This window comes from Lathamus discolor, chromosome 6, assembly GCF_037157495.1.
Source record: "Lathamus discolor isolate bLatDis1 chromosome 6, bLatDis1.hap1, whole genome shotgun sequence".
NCBI classification, from domain to species: Eukaryota; Metazoa; Chordata; class Aves; order Psittaciformes; family Psittacidae; genus Lathamus; species Lathamus discolor.
This window is the reverse complement of record NC_088889.1, coordinates 11,511,238-11,527,754: the sequence shown is the minus strand read 5'-3', so window position 1 is coordinate 11,527,754 and position 16,517 is coordinate 11,511,238. Positions and strand designations below refer to the sequence as shown.

Genomic DNA, 16,517 nt, shown 5'->3' with positions numbered 1-16,517 from the left:
CCCCCATCCCTGAAGGTCAGGCTCAGTGTGATGGGCACAGGCAGTGAGGGGCCAGGGACTGGGGCACGGGGACCGAGCACACCCAGACAAGGAGCTGCTGCCAACACACAGCTGGGACCGCTGCTCTGACAGCACAGAGACATTTGCAAGGCTGGTAACATCAACTTCAAACCAAGCCAGAAATGCAGACAGGTTGTCGTTTCCATTCCTGTCCTCATCTGCTGGAGAACTGACTTCCCTCCATTGTCTTTTTTCCCCTTCATTAACTAGTAACGGGTATCCTCCTTCTCTCAGAACCTCCAACTGCCATTAACGCATTCATACACCATTATCCTGGCTGCACAAGTGTCAGGTGGTAATTGGGAGCACTGCAGACTGTCGAAGTGGAGTATTTGCTATTAATTTCATGATGGAACAGCATTCCTGCATCAACACAAACTGACAGAAGTATTTAGACACTGTCCTACTGCAACACAACTGTACCGTATTCGTGTACAAACTTCTTTCTAGGAAGGAATGCCATATCCAAGTTACAGCCTTAACCAATGGCATGTTTGGGGTTGTTTAGTCCGGAGAAGAGGAGGCTCAGGGGAGACCGTCTCACTCTACAACTACCTGAAACGAGGTTGTAGTGAGGTGGGGGTAGGTTTCTTCTCCCAGGTAACAAGCAATAGGACAACAGGAAATGGCTTCAAGCTGCAGCAGGGGAGGTCTAGATTGGGCATTAGGAAAAATTTCTTCACTGAATGGGAGGTCAGGCATTGGAACAGGCTGCCCAGGGAAGTGGTGGAATCACCGCCCCTGTAAGTGTTCAAAAACTGTGTAGATGAGGCCCTCAGTGACGTGGTTTAGTGGTGGTCTTGGTAGTCCTGGGGTAAAGGGTGGACTTGATAATCTTGAAGGTCTTTCACAACTTAGTTGATTCTATGAATCTATGTGTTAGAAGAAATAGCAGGGCACAGGTAAATAGAAAATAAGCCACTGCATCACCCAAGGATGGGAAAATGAAAAATGTCAGGAGAGCTGACCACTGCCAGCACACATAAACTCACACCAAGCATCACAGGAGAGCTGCTGGGCTGTGACTAATCTCAGGGACCCCAAGCTGTCACTTTTGCCCTCAAAGGAAACAGCCTCCACTCTTGTTAATTTTGGGAAGGACTTGAAGAAGCCACTTGAGCCTCATGGAAAGAAGCAGCAGCTGGGAGGTTTAAAGCATTACAAGTGTTGTAGCTGAAGGCATCAGTCCCAGGAGAGCCAGATGTGCTGCTGTGCCTGCCACCCTGGGAGCAGCAAAGACCCTGTGTTCCCCCAGACACCCATCCTCCTGGGAACAGGCATCCAAAGGACTGTCCTCTGCAGACACCAAAGCTGAGAAACCTGTGTACTAACCCTTGGTCTTTGAGACCCAGTTGCCATGGTTACCACAGAACAGCCTCACAGAAAACCAGCATTAGTTTCCCCCTTCGCCCAAAAAAGTGTAAACTCCTCTCCTGCAATGGGTGCTCCCCAGGGAGAGGCAGGAGGTTACCATCTGGTGTCTCATGAACTATCACCATGAACAATGCCTTTATTCCCCTGGGGAGGCCTTGGGGGGCAACGGGGAGTGTGGGCAGCGGGGGGCAATGGGGGGTAATGGGATTCCAGGGCAGCAGCTCCTCTGCAGCTTGCCCAGCCTCTCTGCTCCACTCCCTCCACAGCAGCCCAGGGTCGCACTCCTCTGCCTTTTGCTTTTTTTGGCAGGGGGAACAGTTTACTGCTGAGGCCTTATTTACCTTCAGTGCCTAGTTTACTGTACAGACAGCTGCCAGACTACTGGCAGTTTGCGATTTTCCTTCAGTAACTGGCAGACAAGCAAACTCCCTGCAAAGTGCAACTGAGAAAGTAAGTGCTACAAAATAACAGCAATTTATTCCAGGGTTTACAAGTCAGTCCTTGGTCCTCAGAGATAATTCTCTTCTGCTTTCAGGCACTTCTATTACTATATCACTGCCAGGCTCCATGAGCTGCTTTCGCGTCTGTATTTGCACACGTGTGTAGATACTCCATTTTCCCCTTTTTTCACACTTCGTCTGAATTCAGCATGTAAGGAGGGAGGCACTGCCTGACCTGTGCTGCAAACTGAGCGTACTTTTGTCGGAATTGCATGGAACACCTGAGCATGCTTCTGAACAGAATTCATTATTTTGGACAGTGAAACCTACTGATCTTTCTGGAAAGTTCTGGTAGTCTGGAAAACGCTTTTTCACCCACCTGGTCCCAGATACCTGCTGGAGCCACACAGGCCAAATTTCATGGTATGTCTTGCCTGAGAGCAGACCACTTCTTACCAAGGTTTAAACTTTAATCTCCAGATCCAGTGAATTAGCTATATTCTACTCTTGAGTTACTCCTGTGCAGTCTTACTGATGTGAAGGGTTTTTTACATTTCTAATCCTTCCCCACCCTTTGTTGGAAGAGGTGTGCCCAGCATTGCTCTGATACCATGTCACCACAAGTCACAATCACCCTTGAGCTCCCTTCTCATAGCATGGCCATGCAACCACCACAGGAAACACCCGCAGTCCTTTGCCTTCCGCAGACTTCTGGGCTGCAACCACACAGCCCAGAGCAGAAGTCCCCTGTGTACAGGACTCAGATGTTTTAGCTCCCACTTCCATCTCCATTCACATTGTGACACTTGAGCAGGGGCTCCCAAGCCCCCACTTTGGTGCCACAGGCTGCTGGAAACACAGTGCAGCACCAGCGGCAGAGCCTGAGCTGGGGACGGGAGGGGAGCATGGTCAGCCACGGTCACTCAGGAGAGGGTACAGAGGGCACACACTGTGCCCACAGACAGAACAAGTTTTGGACACTGTCTGGTGAAACAGTACTTTCTTACCCATGCTGGACATTAAATACCCAGCCTAGCTAGAAACCACTTCATAAAGGAGCATGGAAGAAAAGCCTAAACAAAACCCTCTGTTTTTACAAATGCTCAGCCATATGCTGGGCAGCTACTCTAGCAAAGCCATGTGCTATGGAAGCCCAGGCAAGCCAGGTCCTGCTCTCTCTGCTCCCATTCCATGCAGCCATGGCCCATGTGTGGAGCAGCTGCTGGGCAGCACCTGAGTTTCGCCTCCCCAGCAGGCAGCACCAGAGGCTGCAGCAGGCTGATGTGGTGTGATGAGCTGTGGTCACTGTGGGTATCACTGCTGCGTCCATGCTCTGCCCCAGAGCCTCCCCTGGGGCAGCAGTGAGCAAGCATGAGTGCATGGGAAGGGGAAACAGCCAAAGCTTCATCCAGGCTCAGCTCCTGCTAGGAGATGGCACAGTCAATGCAAACATTAGGAAGAGGGTGTAGCAGAGCCGGCATCTAGCTGAGTCCCCCTTGTAGTGACTTCCCCCTCACTCTGTGCTGGGCAGAGGGACCTACCAGAGGGGCATCTGCTTCCCTCAGCTCTGGCTGTTCCGGCTCAGAGGGCACACGCAAGCAAGCCACTGTGCTGGAAAGCAGAGCTCAAGACTCTGACCTGGCTGGCATCCACATCTTGACATCAGCAGGTCAGCCTGTCACTAATTGAATTATACCTGCATTACTTAATAAACAAAGAATACTCTCCACATTAGAACAGTGTAATCCTTTAATTGGTTTATGAGCGCAGAGTCCCATGGGGAATGTCACAAATCCATCAGGATGCCCTGAGCACTGTACTTCTGAGCTGCAGAGATAACGAGTGTCATATGCTGGTGTTCAGCTCTGGGCTGAGCTGGGAAGCAACCTGAGCCAACACTCTGCTTTGCTCCACCCCACACCACCCAGCACCAGCACTGCTCCTGCGGCTGTGGAGCAGTCACTGCAGCAGGAGCAGGCAAGTCTGACGCCATACCCCCAGCACAGCACCATGCTCACAGAGGCACCCTCCATCGCAGGCTTCCTGCCCACCCCAGTGTGCCAGGGGGTGACCCCCAGTGGCGTACACCCCAGAGCCATCCCTTGTTGAGGTTCAAGTGCACTACCCCAAGTACCATTATAGGTTGGGGGCTGACCTATTAGAGAGTAGTTCATCTGAGAAGGACCTGGGAGTATAGGTGGATTTTAAGTTGACTACAAGCCAGCAGTGTGCCCTGGTGGCCAGGAGGGCCAATAACTATCCTGGGGTGCATGGGAAGGAGTGTGGCATGTTGAGGGAGATGATCCTTCCCCTCTACTTGACCCTGGTGATGCCACATCCAGAGTGCTGTGTCCAGTGCTGGGCTCGCGACTAGTGCTGGGCTCTGGACAACAAAGTACACCCACACGCAGCAGTAACAATAAAGACAAGGAGCTATTGGAAAGGGTCCAATGGAGGCCACAAGGATAATCAGGCGTTTGAAGCATCTTTCTGATGAGGAGAGATTGCGAAAGCTGGGCCTGTTTAGTCTAGAGAAGACTGAGAGGGGATCTCGTTAATGCACATAAATATTTCAAAGGCAGGTGCTAGGAGGATGGTAACAGACTCTTTTCAGTGGTGCCCAGTGACAGGATGCAGAGCAATGGCCACAAACTAAAACACAGGAAGTTTCACCTCGACATGAGGAAGAACTTCTTTCCACTGAGGGTGGCAGAGCAGCAGAACAGGCTGCCCAGGAGGGTTGTGGAGTCTCCCTCTCTGGAGACATTCAAAACCCGCCTGGACATGCTGATGTGTAACCTGCTGCAGGTGGCCCTGCCTTGGCAGGGGGGGTGGACCAGATTATCTCCAGAGCTCCCTTCCAACCCTAACCATTCTGTGATTCTGTGATCCCAGAGCATGAACACGGCGCCCCTTCCAGGCAAAATGAAAGGGGCCGGTGAGTGCTGCAATCTCCTGGACACACACCAGCCCCTCATATGCATTCAGTCCATCAGACTTTACCAACACAGCTCCCGCCTAATGCCTGTCGTGGTTTAAGCCCAGCTGGTAACTCAGAACCACGCAGCCACTCACTCACTCACTCACTCCCCCTCCACACACATAGTGGGGACATCAGGTCCTCATCACCCATAATCTCACCCTAGAAATCCTCTTCTGTTGCACAACACAACTTGCTAACATAGATGTAAACCAAGACTATGTCCATGAAACTTAGCATGCTTTGCAAAGGCAGCAGTGCCTTGGCAGAGGAAAACCACACTCAGCAGAACTCAGATGTCCTGCTCCTCGACGTTCCATGCATGCAAATGTCAGTTCAGCATCAAGCTTTTTGTGTAAAAAACCCACTCACATATTCATACTCAGCAGTGCTTCCAAAGCCAAACCAGAGCTGAGGGGAGGATGGGACAACATGGCTGTGGCTAGAACCCTGGGCACACCAACTGCCCTCCCTGATGCACCACGCCATGCTGCACATGGTGCTGCCCACTCCCAGAAGGACACGTGAGCTACTCCAGAGATGCTTGGTTTAGACTGTCTGCATTACAGGGGAAACACATAGTGTCCTTGGAGTGTGAGTGATTCTCATAATTCATGTGGCAGCTGCAATGCTCTTGCCCTTCACTCTCCTCTTTTATCCTTCACCTCTCTTCACATTCTCAATATAAATCAAGGAAGCATTACCGACAATCGGGGAACCATTTGGGTATCCGATTTCACATACAGCCTCAATTTCAGCTGGTGATGAATAAGTCTAGCCTCTTTGTGGCATTCTGAGTCTCACATCCTGCAGGCCACAATTTCACTTATTTCTATTATTTTAACTTTCCAGGTGCAATTTAAATACAGTCACGTGGTCTGTACATAGGAATCTTTAGTGCTTCTCAGAAGAAACTAAGCTTATTCAGTTCAGCTCTTTGTACTCTTCAGAGAAACAGTGGAAGACAATAACACAGCCTGTATGCAAGCAGCAAGTGGCTGAGATGTTCAGAGCTGCTGAGGGTCACATGGGTGAGCAACGCAAGCAAGCAAAACGCATTTACCTAAGCAGTTTATCTTTTACTCATTTATATATACTGCACAATGCCATGGTAGAAAAGCTCACTTCAAAACTGTTTTCCTAATTTGTTCCCTTAGAAATTAATACAACCTTCATTTGGAACTGGAGGCAGCTGTAACTATCCATCCTGAGCTGGTGCGCCTTTTCCCACAGTATTTATCATGTTTTCTTTCTATGAACAGGAAAGGACATGGGCATTGCTTCAATCCACACAAGGTGTTTGCAGAATGCTTTCTAAATAAAGTAAGTTAGAAGCAGAGTCTCTGACCTGGTGCAATAATGGGCAATAATGAATACAACAGAAATGTGAGCCCTGGAGGAAGTAACCTCCCATTTCCACCACCACATCAAAATGTCTATAGGTTAGGCTGCTCCAAAAGGAGCGAGAAGCTGGAGCTTTTTACAGCCAGGCAAACAGAGCCACTGCATTGGATGGCAGGAGAGACAAACCTCATGCCATGACACTCTCTGCTGTCCCCACATTGTGACACCCACTGCCATTCCTGTGCTTATGCAGCCGACAGAGCCTCAGCAAGGACATTCCCTGGCCCCAGGGCTTCCCCGGTGCCCAATGCTTTGCTGCAGGCCAGAGGGGACACCCCAAGAAGCTGCATCTGCAGCAAGGGCTGGGGAGGAACTCTGGAGGTGACCCGATGTCCCACAGCCAGGCCTGGAGGCGCTCCAGGATTGGGGCAAGCAGGTGAGCAGTGGCCAGCTCTGCTCTTGGGGCTCCGGCTATTCCCCCTCTGACATCCACACCCGAGTTTGCCAGGTCAGTGGCACCTCCGGGCCCCTCTCTGCACCCCCAGGACCATGGTGGTGGGTGAACACAGCCCCAGCATGGGGCAGACCCTGACAGGCACCAACCACAAGCAGCCACCAGCAGGGCAGGCCACACCACTCAGGGTATGCACCAGGGCACCACACCACACTGCCAGGCTGGGCACCACATTGTAGAATCACAGAATGATTTGAGTTGGAAAGGACCTTAAGATCATCCAGTTCCAACCCATTGCCATGGGCAGGGACACCTTTCACTAGACCAGGTTGCTCAAAGCCCCATCCAACCTGGCCTTGAACATTGCCAGGGATGGGACAGCCATAGCTTCTCTGGGCAACCTGTGCCAGTGCCTCACCACCCTCACAGGGAAGAACTTCTTCCTAACATCTAATCTAAATCTCCCCTCTGTCAGTTTGAAATCATTCCCCCTTGTCCTGTCACTACATGCCCCTGTCAAAAGTCCCTCTCCAGCCTTCTCGTTGGCCCCTTTAGGTATTGAAAGGCTGTTCTTCAGGTTGAACAAGCCCAGCTCTCTCAGCCTGTCTCCTTAGGAGAGGTGTCCTAGCCCTTGAAGCATCCTCATGGCCTTCTTGGACCTACTTGAGCAGGTCTATGTTTTATTATTGTCATTCTTGCATTTTACCAAACCATGCACTGAAATATCTTCTGTCTGGAACAGGACAAAACCTCCTCATCATAAACAACCAAAGAGATGCTGTAGGGCACTAACCATGTCCCCGTGGGTATTTCCAGCACTACCCCAGCGGGAGTGGTCCTCACTGCCTGCCAACGTGGAGATCTACAGAGGGGAAGCACATCTGTGATGCCCAGCTACAGTAAGAGGAGAACTCCATGCAAGGGAACAAGTAGTACTGGAAAGAAGACTGCACCCTCAAAACTGGTCACTAAGTAAAATCCTTGCCCCATGCCTGGGGATGAAAACACGTGTTCAGAGTGGCCTAATCTATTGCTGCTAAGGCCAGGTCACCAAGGGATGAGCATCCCAAGGAGAAGACCCTGTGTGGACACACTGCTTGATAATACTGGGCAGAGCCTCTGCAGCATCACAGCAGCCGGAGGTCCAGTCCTCTTCATGAACACCCCATAGCCCTTGTGCCCAGCTCTTCCCAGCGTGAGGACCAGCTGCCTTCCCGTAGTTTTCCCCAGCAGCAGGGCACACACAGAGCTCAAACTCAGAGAAGTCATGGTGGTGCAGCATCGAGCTGGGATGTGCAACAAAACATCTCTGGGATCCAAGCTGTAACCTAGTGGGCCCAAGTGCTGCCAGACCCACAAGTGACACTATGAGCAAAGGCTGCCATCCAGATCTACCTGCAGCACAACCCTGCTGTTGTGCACTGGCAAACACCACTGGAGCCTGCACTGGGGCTTGTACTTTTCTAGTCTCATCTCTTTACACTGTAATGGTAGAAGATGATCAGTTTTCTGTATCAGCTCACCCAAGTTCAATCATGGCATTCAGAGCCCCACCGCTCTCCTGACCAGGGTGCCATTGGTCCGCAGACCCCTTCCAGTACACCTGCAGAACAGCAAGCTGTCCCCAAAAATGGCCACGGCCAGGGCTGAGGCTTGACTGGCAGGGGGCAAGCAGCAGTCGCTGCTCTGGAGCTGCAGCTTGGAGCCTGGTCCCGACCCACAAGAGCAGCATCGCTGCATCCAGGCTCCAGGGGAGCTGGGGTGCAACACTGATGTGTCAGGAGGAGCCCCGTGCACAGCAAATCTGCCCACAGCACAGCAAAAACAGCTCCACACAGAGCTGAATCACAGTCCTGAATAGAAGGCTCTCTGGTGAAACACAACGTACTCGGCAGAACCACTGAGTCACAGCTGACAAGGCGACAAATCCTGCTCGCCTTACTCAGACCTGCTCCCACGGAGCCCTGTCAGGGAGTCTTTACACAAACTGTTTTAAAAGTGCATTGGTGAAAACAAAAACAATGCAGCTACAGCACACCGACAGCGCTGCCACCTGCATGTGCCTTCCGTTGCTGGGGCAGGCTGCACATTAACAGCTAAACTCTTAACTCAGGCTAAACCCCAGAGGTTAATCCGCACCTCACCTACGTGCAGCAGAACATCTTTGCATTACTTCTCAGTGTTAAAGAAATCCCATCCCAAATCCTGGGACCAGCAGTGCTGTCACCAATGTACTGAAAACAGAATTTGGAGCTTCCTCTTGGCGTGACTTTTTCTACCATGCTTTTTTTCCCTTGTCTGTGTTTTCCTCACATCTTCTGTATTACAGCTGGTGGTCAGTCCTTTTGCTCCAGGAAGCATATGGCTGACAGAGCTCCCTGCCACAGGCTCCTGTGTCAAGCTCAGACTTCCTGCTTCTCTGTCCCCCTTGGCCAAGTACAAATGATAGGTAGTATGAAGAATTAGAAATGAATACCCAGGGATATCAGGTATCTGGAAACATAACAATGCTGAGGCAATGAAAATTTACACATTTTATCTGTTTCCAGTCCAAAAGAAGCCCAGTGTGATCTTGACAGAGAAGCCTAAACAAAAACTTCAGGGGAAAAACAAGATATTCCGCTTTAAAGTAAAGCTAGTTAATGTGTTCTCATATAAATGTTTTCCTAAGAGACAGTTCCTGGTGAGAAACTTCATCTACAAGAGCAATCTCAGAAGCAAAGTGTTGCACATGGGTTTTGCAGCATAAGGAACTAGCTTCAAACACTCACAGTTACACTGGCCAGATGATATGCAGTCAGGGAGGAATTCACCAAGGTTCCCATTATTGCTTGAATTAGCCATTTGGCAAATCACCTTTTGCATTATTCAGCCTGCTCGGGGCAAATATTATTTGTAGAGCTATTTATTCCACGGGAATATGAGAGCTGCTGCCCAGTTGAGGCTACAGGCATAGCACGCCCAACACGCACCCCACCCAGCCTCTCCGGAGCAGGGGACAGTGGGCAAGCCAGGAGAGAGGCACACAGGCAAGGAGCCCTTCAGACAAAACCACTGTCCAAACAATGCGACAATTTGGCAGTTAAAGCAGCTGCCATGTAGATCTATGCTCGCTGGTCCTTGGCAGGGCACGGCTCCTGGCACCACACCATTTCATGGAGCCCAGACCAAGGGGCCAGCATTAGCCCAGAGGCACAGAGCCCATCTTCGAGTTACCCTGGGCATGCAGCAACCTGACTTAAGGAGCTCTGGGCCAAGATCTCCTCCAAGAGCCCTGCCTTCACCTTCTCCTCACCCCATCTCCTCCCTCATGAATACCAATCCCTCTCCCTTCCTCTGCAGCCTCTCTTAGCTCTCCAAGAATCGTCAGTGGGAGCTGTCGCCAAAAATAAAATTATAGTCATTATTATTTCATGACAGGCTGCAGGCCAGTCAGACAGCCATTACCATCATCACCACAATGCAATGACCAATCTTGTTTGTTACTTGGGAGCATATCCCTCCTCAGGAGCCCCACAAGACCTTCACTAGCTCCACAGAAATGCATACCTGGACACAGACTCACCCATCTGCAGCAGGGATATGTGGGAATACTTGGGATAGCCTGGAATTAGGGCACCATCTTTCACCTCTGGGTCTTTAACACCATTTCCAGAACACAGCCTGGACAGCCATCACCATCCCTTTCCACCCCAGCATACAGTGAGACCGTATGTTCGGTCCAGCTCTGCCAGCAGTTCCGTGCCATGACACTGTGGTGGGGTGCCACACACTGCAGGCTGCCTGGAACCATGGATTCTGGGTTGCAGCCACCACAGCTCTGTGGGAACAGACCACTGAGCTCATCCACAAAGTAGGATCCCTCTCCCTTCCCTCTGAACTCATCCCTGTTTCCATCAGAGCTCCTATGGGATGGGACCATGCAGCAGGGGCACCCATGGGTCCCCTACCTGCCACATGCCCTAGCAAATGAGAAGTCACTCCTTCTTTAAGATCTGTAGTTTTGTTTTCAAAACAATGCCTCAGACTTCATGGTACCAGAAGGTATATCTCAGTAATTAGAAGCAAATGTTTTGTTGCAAAGTGGATTATTATTTGATACGTATTTCTAGAAAGAATGGTTCACTCGTAAGCAACAGTACCATACACCGGTTTGGATTTGGCTTTCCAGGCTTGAGCATGTCTCCAGTACTGCCTCTGTCCAACCACATTTCCTTCTGCTATCCATCTACATCGACAACATGCTTTTATATTTTAGGCAATTACCTCAAGAATAGTTTTTATTTGACACACACACCTCTTAGCATAAAACTCATCAAATAGTGTCAGCAAGCACATTTTAATAGCATGATATCGAACTGTAATTTTACTACTAGCTAGAAAAGTCCAAAGACTGCAGAGGATATATTTAGACGTGTATAAATAGACAACACTCAGTGATGTCTGGTCAAAGGAGTACAAATCTTCCCTAATGCATGGAATATGCCTGGCCCAAAATGCTTCAACAGCACTTAGACAAGCCTAAGCCCTTTCAGTTTGGCTCAAGTTCTGCAGGCCCGTTAATAACAAAGCTATTAGAAGGATTTTCTGGCCTCATTGCTTGCTCGGAGAATATTCAAAAGATTGCTCTTTAAAACTGAACCTGTTACCACATCTGAAAGCATAGGCAATATTGATCAGCAATGGAAAGCCATTAGCTCTCCAGCGTCTGAAACATCTCCATGTGCCCCAGCAGATGACAAGCCTTCCAGGCACCTCGCGGTGCTCTACCCTTCCAAGACACTCCCCCTTGCCTGTCCCTCCCAGCAAACCTGCCTTTGCCCCTCTCCTCAGCTCAGGCGATAAACCCCACACCCCACCGCCGCAGTGGTAGGAGCCCACAGGAGTTCTGTCTGGGGAAGATCTGGCTCCCTCTTTACCATGCTGCTCTCCCAGTACAGCTTCTCCACCAGCCACCCCTCACCTTTCTTGTCCTGTCTTGTGACCGCAGCCAATCACCGTTCATACCTATAGCGGCAAACAGGAGCCTCTCCAGACAAGAGCTACACAAAAAATTCCAGCTAAGCCCCAGGGAAACCATCCCAAGCAGTGTTGCACCCCAGAGCCCAGACCTCCTCCTGGTCACCAGCAAGACAAGGGAACCTGGCCCACCAGCCCCCACTGGAGCAGGGCAATCTGGGGTGCACTCCTGCAGCTGCATGTGCTTTTTCGTGAACTGGTGCTCTGAACTTGCACTAGGCACCTGAAATACCCAGGGTTTACTTCCACTGACTTGCATTGCCATGATAAACCCAGTAATTGCTCTTTCTGAAAACAGAAAGGCAAGCTAATAATGCCCGGAGAAGCTTCTTAGTGAGGCTTGTGACTTGAGGCCTAACTGGCAAGCTTTGGTATGCATTTTGATAGTCTTACGCATTTTAACACATTTATTATGCATTTAAACAAATGCATAATCCCTTGAGTACAGTATGTATTTAGAAACATAGATCGGGAAGGTGTTTGGGCACTGAGAACACTCAGGCTCTGGTACGGCTCTTTATGCAGAATCAAACCTGACTCCTGGATCAGCAGTGGCTGACCTCCATCTGCCAGGACAGACCACAGCAGCATCACAGAGCCTAAAGCTAACACCAAGGCAAAGCCTGTACACAGCCCACATCATGTGGGGAGTCCACCCAGCATCCCTGAGGCAGCACAAGGATCACACAGCCCCAAGTACCCAGGGCCAGAACAGCCCAAGTGTGCAGGACATGGTCCCACCATACTGTGGTGGGACCGGTCCCAGAACATGCAGTCCATTCAGGCATCTCCACACCTGGACACATTCACGGCCAGGATTGGTGCTGCTAAAGCTGGCCAGGGCCCTCCCATGCAGGTGGCCACCCACAGACACACAGCAGCATCCAAGAAGACCCTAAAGACCTAGGATGGATCCATCTCATCACACCAGTTTGTTGTCCGGCTGCACTGACCCGAGCTGGCCTACACATGCCAGCACTCAACCAAGGATGCTCAGAAGAACCGACACCACGTTGCTTTGGAAACAAGAAAGTGTAAGCATGGGTGGGAAGGGTGGGAGAGACTGCTATCAAAACAGCACGATGACCAGGCACAGGGACCCCTGGCCCACCCCATTCCATGAGGGTCATTTGGAGGCTGTAAAGGGTTGGGCTTAGCTGCGGGCAACCAGCTTCCTCTCCCAGCTGGGGGGACTGGTGAGGTTCAAATCCACAACTGAAACTGTAACATCCTTCTGCTCTAGGCACACACCACCATGAGAAACAGTCCCTGCCCCAGAGACATGATGGACCAGGTGAGAGGGAGAAGGCAAAGATGCAGGAGGGGAAACACTGCTGCTCAGTGCCACAGACAGAAAGGAAAGGGCAGTGCCCAGGTAAACACTGATGGCAGATCCCAGGGCTGCAGACCCTGTGCCTCCTCACCTGTGCTGGCAGGCAGCAGCATTAGAAGGGGCTTTCGTAAGTGCTTCCAGCCTAGCACATGCCATGTCTTCCAAGGCGTGATGGCCCCAAACCAGGCCCGTGCCCACACACACTCCCTTCCACCAGCCCCATCTGCTCCAAGAACCAGGACCTTTGTATGCTCCCGACATCAACATGGCTGCGATGCTTCTGCTGGCTCCTCTACAACTGCTCTGCCATCTCCTCTAACGGGAACCTTCCGGCAGGAACGAAAAGGTTTATCTTGTCCTACATTTGCCTTCCTGCATATGAGAATTGTTAGCTACACGGAGGACAGAGGCGAGGGGAAGGGAAACAGCACGCACCTATCCCGCGATGCTGGGGACCAGCGGCAGCCCCCCGACAGGGCAGCAACGACAGAGGTGTGTGCGGGGCGAGGACTGCAGGATCGGGCGGCCCTCGGGAGGACAGCGACCGCTGCGAGGAGGACGGCGGGGATCCGCGGACCTCGCGCTCCCCGCCGGGGGGATCTGCACTCCCCGCGGCCGGAGGCGCCGAGCCGGCCGCGACCTCGGCTCTGGCGGCAGCGCCCAAGGGTGGCTCCGCGCACGGCGGTGGCTCCGCGGCTCCTCCGCCCGGGCACGGGCAGCGACCGCCGCGCCTAGCCCGGCCGCAGCCCTCCCGCGGCACCGCGCTGGCGGAGGCTGCGCTCCCGCGGCTGCACCGGCTGTCCCCGGGCGGCGGCAGCAGCGCGCAGCGGTGCGGAGCGGGCGGCGGCCGAGAGGCACAGGCGGCCCCGCAGCACCCTCGGCCGCCGGCGCCGTCCCGCGGGCAGCGGCGGCAGCGCGGCCCGTCCGCGGGCGCCCGCCCCGCCGCACAGCCCCCTCGCCGCTCCGCGCCCCTCGGCCACCGCCCTCCCGGGAGGAGCGTCCCGCCGCCACCATCCTCCCCGGCTCCGTCCCGGTGCCGCCCGCCGCGCTGCGGGGCTCGCCTTGCCCGCCGCGGGACCTCGCCGCCCCCCCCCCCCCTCCCCTCCCCGTTCTCCGTGCCCCCTGAACAAGCACCGCGGGCTGCAATGCAGATGGAGCCGGCACGGCCTCCCGCCGCGATTACCTGGCGCCTCCCGGGGAAGGACGGCGTCCGGAGTGCTTCCCCTGCAGGTGCGGCTGGGCTCCGGCGGGCTCCGGGGTCTGGCGGCAGGCAGGCCGGCCGCCTCTCCGCCCTGTGCCGGCGCTCACCAGCCGCATCCTAGAGCGGCTTCGCGGCGGCCCGCGGCCGGGGCGGGCAGGGCAGCCCGCGCGGACGGCCCCATGCGGCGCGGCGGCGCGGCTCCGGCAGCGGGCGGCGGCGGGCAGCGCACATGCACACACGCACGGGCGGCGGGCGGGAGGCGGGGGGACGGCGCGGGGCACGCAGCGGCGCAGCCCGCAGAGCCCGCTCGCATAGCCCCGCCGCGGGCAGCCCCGCTCCGTGCCCGCCGGCCGGTGGTGACCTTGCCGTGTACCTGCGCCAGGCTGATCCTCGCCAAGCGCTCCCGCTCCGCGCCCAGCTGCGTAATCCTGGGCGCTGCCGCCGGACGGACGGAGGGACGGGCGGCCGGACAGACGGACGGGGTCGGGGTGGCGAGGAGCGCGGCTGCGGCCAGCCCCGCCGCCGGGCCGGCGCCTTCCCGAAGGGGTTGCTACAGCGGAGCGGCCGCGCAGCCCGCAGGGGCGGCCGGCGGCAGGGCCATGCGGGCTCCGCACCGCTGCGCTCCGGGCGCGCTCAGGCGGAGCAGCCGCGGCGCCGGGCGCTGCGACGGGGCAGGGCGGGGTGCTCGGCGCCCGCGGCTCGCCCCTCCGCCGCGGCTGCTGCGCCCATCCTCCGTGCTTCTGCCCGCCGCCCGGCCCCGGGCAGCAGCGCCGCTCGCTGCAGCATGGAGGCAGCCGCCGCCTCCCCCGCGCCGCGCCGGGGCGGGCTGGAGGAACCGGGCGCCTCCCCGCCCCGCCGTACGCACGGATGAGCCGCAGCCGCCCGGCCGCCGCGCAGACGTGCCGCCGGCCGCCCCCCGCCTAGCAGCGACCGGGCAGCGGGTACCGGCACGGACACTGTCACGCCTGCTCCGCCACACACCAGCTGCGGTGGCGGGGACCGAGCGCGGCTGGGACAGCCCCTCCGCGGGAGCCCCCGGGGCAGGGAGGCGGTTGCGGGCCAGGGAGGGGTGCGCCCACTTTTGACCTGGTTATTTCTCCGGAAAACGCACTGGCAGCGTTAGCCCGCGGCGCTGAATCGGAGACGCGAGGCCGAGAGACGGCGGCTCTGACCTGCATGGTGGATCTGCTCCTACGCACCCTCCGGGAGGCCGGCGACAGCCTGCCCCTGCCTCCGCGCGGCCCGGCCGCGGAGCGCCGGTGTGAGGCCGTGGGCTGCGATACCTGACTTGTAGGAGGGGATGACCCTGGCAGGAAAAGGAAAGGCTGGGTTAGGTTTGGGGTCAATAAATTTGAGAGCTTTTAGGGATTTAGAGATCGTTATCTGCCTGCGGGGCTCTAACTGGGAGAAGAGTGCATTTCATGCTATGAAATACTGACACCTTTCTCTGATGCTGTTTTGTCAGAAAATGTCGGTGATGTTGCAGGACCCGAAGCAGAGCAACGGGAGCTGCCAGTGGAGCCTTGAAGAGGAGCTAACGAACCTCATCGGCTGCAGTGACCCTGAACCTGGAGGGAGGCATGGGTAGGGAACCCTGTGCCCACTGGGCAACAGGCCCGACTCGTCTGACACCCTCCTGCTGGGACCCTGCCTTCTCTTTCGTGGCTGCCTGGCTCTTTTTGGCTCGTCCAGCCTAGCCACTCAGGATGCTGTCTGCACAGGGCCAGCACACAGGGCAGTCACAGCTGCACGGCGCAGGGGAGAACTCATTGACTGCTCGATGTGCTCCGAAGCAACGGAAGCAGTGCTGCTGGGACACATTGGCATTTTGCTGGGGTTGAACATAGAGGGAGTCCCATCCCAGAAGAGGAAGGGTTCAGTAACAGTAACTCACGTCTCTCTACTGGTGCAGCGCAAAAGACTTTCGTGCCTTTGATGCAGCATGTGGTGTGGGTGAGGAAGGTGAATGCAGCAGTACTCCCAGGCTCAGGTCTGTCCATGTCGCCTGAGAAAACTCTCCTTGCAAACTCAAGTGGAAAAGGAGTTTGTTTCTGTGGTCTCCACAGCAGAGTGCGACCCTGGTGTAGGGAGGAACGCACCTCCCAGAGCAGCAGCCAACCTCTGCCCTTCTGGTAGCCTCTGAAGCTGACCAGGTCTGGCAGCTGGCTCTCAGAGGCTGGTATTTACCTCCAAGTCCCAGATGCTATTTCATGGAGATAGTTCAGGTTATACAGGGGCAGAGAGGCTCAAGTGCTGGTGGGAGAGAATGAGTCCAGATCTTCTACTCCCCTGAGGGAAAACTGCTGTCAGAA

General features: G+C 54.7%; 1 protein-coding gene across 6 annotated transcripts in view; it reads right to left on the bottom strand.

Moving 5' to 3' along the window:
• The window catches only part of LRFN5 (leucine rich repeat and fibronectin type III domain containing 5), a 53,104-nt gene extending 37,604 nt beyond the window's left edge, over positions 1 to 15,500 (bottom strand). For 3 of the 6 annotated variants that reach the window (XM_065685322.1, XM_065685324.1, XM_065685319.1), the window contains exon 1: positions 14,188 to 14,388. The gene's annotated coding sequence lies outside the window, so the exon portion shown is untranslated. Of the gene's footprint in view, positions 1 to 14,187; positions 14,389 to 14,578; positions 14,826 to 15,377 lie in introns of those variants that run through there. The other 3 variants (XM_065685320.1, XM_065685323.1, XM_065685321.1) reach the window with 3 other exon arrangements.
• Positions 15,501 to 16,517: the final 1,017 nt, after the last annotated feature.